Below are 3,881 nucleotides of genomic sequence, written 5' to 3'. Positions count from 1 at the left end.
TTCCAAGACACAGCAGCTTGGCCCAGGTACGGACATACACTTCTATAAGACCTACAACCGCTGGTGTCCGGTTACTGTCCTCTCCCGCTTGTTGACCCTTTTGGCCGATCAACCAGGGACTGGCCCACTTCTACCCTTTCACTCAAAACCTCTCAACGCAGCCCAGTTCATGGAGCATGTCAGGATACTCCTGGGCATCCTTCACCTCAATCCTGCGCACTACTCAGGACATTCATTTCGCATCGGGGCAGCTTCAACGGCCTCCCGCCAAGGGGTCCCGGTCCATGTTATCAAAAAGTTGGGTAGATGGAAGTCCTCCTGTTTTGCCCGTTACGTACCCAATCCGCAGATTGAGATGGCCCAGGCCTTTGTCAAACTTACCCAGTAACAGTCTTGGTTCAATAAAATGCTTCCCCTACCTGAGTGTTTTTGCCCCCTTATTTTGGTATACCGTACGTTAGACCAGGGCACACTTTCAGGTCCATTTCAAGTAAGCGAGTTTATGTTATCCTTGTCTTTCATCCTTATCCGTATCGGTCAGAGGGCTCTACACCATAAATAGAAAGGCCAGTATGGTGGCCTGAAATTATGGGTGGAGCCCGGTGGTATATATAATCAGCCGTTCGCCCATCTTCCTCGTCGGTTCCGGTGCGCGATACCCGCCCACCCGTCCCCTTTATCAGGCCTTACTCTAGCACACTCCTCATATGAGTACTAATTTCACCCATTTCATATTCATTTCATTTTAAGGTATGCCCCCTTATTTTGGTATACCGTACGTTAGACCAGGGCACACTTTCAGGTCCATTTCAAGTAAGCGAGTTTATGTTATCCTTGTCTTTCATCCTTATCCGTATCGGTCAGAGGGCTCTACACCATAAATATACAGTATATATACGTTGTATACACACTGTATTGTCAAAAGTGTTGGGACACCTGCCTTTACATGAAATTTTAGTGCCATCCCAGTCTTAGTCCGTAGGGTTAAATATTGAGTTGGTCCACCCTTTGCAACTATAACAGCTTCAACTCTTCTGGGAAGACTGTCCACAAGGTTTAGGAGTGTGTCTATGGGAATGTTTCACCATTCTTCCAGAAGAGCATTTGTGGGGTCAGGCACTGATGTTGGACAAGAAGGCCTGGCTTGCAGTCTCCACTCTAATTCATCCCAAAGGTGTTCTATCAGGTTGAGGTCAAGAGTCTGTGTGCTAGGACAGTCAAGTTTCTCCACCCTAAACTTGCTCATCTATGTTTTTATGGATCTTGCTTTATGCACTGGTTCAAATCATTTGGTGGAGGGGGGATTATAGTGTGGGACTGTCTTTCAGGGGTTTGGCTTAGCCCCTTAGTTCCAGTGAAGGGAATGCTTAAGGCATCAGAATACCAAGACATTTTGGACAATTTCATGCTCCCAACTTTGTGGACATAGTTTGGGGATGGCCCCTTCCTGTTCCAACATGACTGCGCACCAGTGCACAAAGCAAGGTCCATAAAGACATGGATGAGCGAATCTGGGGTGGAGGAACTTGACTGTCCTGGCACAGACTCCTGAGCTCAACCTGATAGAACACCTTTGGCATGAATTAGAGTGGAGACTGCAAGCCAGGCTTTCTGGTCCAACATCAGTGCCTAACCTCACAAATGCTCTTCTGGAAGAATGGTCATACATTCCCATAGACTCACTCCTAAACCTTTTGGACAGCCTTCCCAGAAGAGTTGAAGCTTTTATAGCTTCATAGGCGAGGCAAACTCAATATTGAACCCTACAGACTAAAGCCTCGTAAACACGATTGTATTCTCCACAGACAAAGCATCAGACTTTTGTCTGAAGGGCATGTGCCGTGAATGTGTCTTGCATACAAATGGTACACAATTGACAGCCAACAAACATGAATGTAGTGATGTACTAGACATACTATGAGCCGACTAGGGATGAGCCGAACACCCCCCGGTTTGGTTCGCACCAGAACTTTCGAATGGACCCCAAATTCGAACGAACGTTAGAACCCCATTGAAGTCTATGGGACTCGAACGTTCGAAATGAAAAGTGCTAATTTTAACGACTAATATGCAAGATACTGTCCTAAAAAGGGTTTGGGGACCTGGATCCTGCCCCAGGGGACATGGGTCAATGCCTAAAATGTTTTTTAAAATGGCCGTTTTGGCGGGAGCACTGATTTTAATGACGATTAAAGTGAAAAAAAAAGTGAAATATTCCTTTAAATATGGTGCCTGGGGGGTGTCTGTAGTATGCCTGTGAAGTGCCACGTCTTTCCCGTGTTTAGAACAGTCCCTGCACAAAATGATATTAAACGGAAATAACACCATTTAAAACTGCTTGCGGTTTTAATGTTATATCTGGTTCCTGCAATATGGTTGAAAATCATTGAGAAAAATGGCATGGGTAGCCCTCCCTGCCCATTACCAGCCTATTTGGGTCTTGTACGCATATTAAGGGGAACCCTGTACCCATATTAAAAAAAGGAAATGCGTGTGGCCCCCAGGCCCTATATACTCAGAACAGCAGTATACAGGCGGTGCAAACAAGACAGGGACTGTGTAGGTTTGTTGTGTTAAAGCGGGAGTCCACCGGGACTCCGCGTTTTTTGTTTTTTTTTAAAAAGCCAGCAGCTACAAATACTGCAGCTGCTGACTTTTAAATAGTGACACTTACCTGTCCAGCGCGCCCGCGATGTCGGCACCCGAAGCCGATCGCTCGCTCGTCTGGCGGGTCCTGCCGCCGCCATCTTGGGTATGGGAATCAGGAAATGGAGCCTTTCGGCTTCATTTCCCGGTTCCCTACTGCGCATGCGCGAGCCGCGCGGCGCAATCCGGACGGTCCCCGCTGCCTCTGGGAGCTGTGTGTTTCCCAGCAGGCAGCGGGGCACTTGCTGAAGGGGGTGGGCGCTTGCGGAAAGGGGCGTAACGTACGCCCCTTTCCGCAGAGAGCTAGCCCGGAAGTGGGTGCAGTTACCTGGATTATCCAGGTAACTGCACCCCCCTCCCCCCTGAAAGGTGCCGATTGTGGCGCCGGAGGGGGGGGGATTCCGATGAGCGGAGGTCCATTTTAGGGTGGACCTCCGCTTTAAGTTGAATCTGTTTGTAATTTTCAACTGGTACATTTTTAAAGTGTAGCTCCAGTCAAAAAAACTATTTTTAAGCTTTTTGGAAAACATAGGGAAGGGTTATCACCCCTGTATAATTAGTTTTGTCGTCCATCTTTTTTCATCTCACTTGCTGTTGTCTCCTTCCGTTTGCAAGTAGGAGATGTTTGTAAGTTGGATGTTTGAAAGTAGGGGCCTGCCCTATATGCTCTGCAGAAATGGCGGAACAAGGTGTTGGTTTTGCCACAACATTGTAAGCCCTCAAAGTGACTCTTGGTGGGCGCTGGAGCGCCCTGCTGTGAACGATTATATCAAGAATTGTAATTACATGCCATTGTTGAACAGTGGTAGAAAAATTGACCTTTGGTGGTTGTGGTGCTGGTGCCACAACACTATAAGTCCTCACCGTTACTCTGGGTGGGCACAGGAAGGGGCCCTCCTGTGAAATATTATATCAAGAATTGTAATTACATGTCCCTGTTAAACAGGGGCAGAAAAATTTGGCCTTAGGCACTGCTGCTGGTGCCACCACACTGCAACCTCTTCCATATACTCTAGTTTTATTGCAGGAATTAGCCCTGCTGCAAAGCATTGCATCAAAAATTGTACTTAAACGCCCCTGTTAAACAGGGGCAGAAAAATTGGGCCTTAGGCACTGGTGCTGGTGCCACCACACTGCAACCTCTGCCATATACTCTAGTTTTATTGCAGGAATTAGCCCTGCTGCAAAGCATTGCATCAAAAATTGTAATTAAACGCCCCTGTTAAACAGGGGCA

Source organism: Lithobates pipiens, unplaced genomic scaffold, assembly GCF_037356315.1.
Source record: "Lithobates pipiens isolate NorthernLeopardFrog02 unplaced genomic scaffold, aLitPip1_a1.2 Scaffold_25, whole genome shotgun sequence".
Lineage (NCBI taxonomy): Eukaryota > Metazoa > Chordata > Amphibia > Anura > Ranidae > Lithobates > Lithobates pipiens.
Note: the sequence above shows the minus strand (reverse complement) of the source record.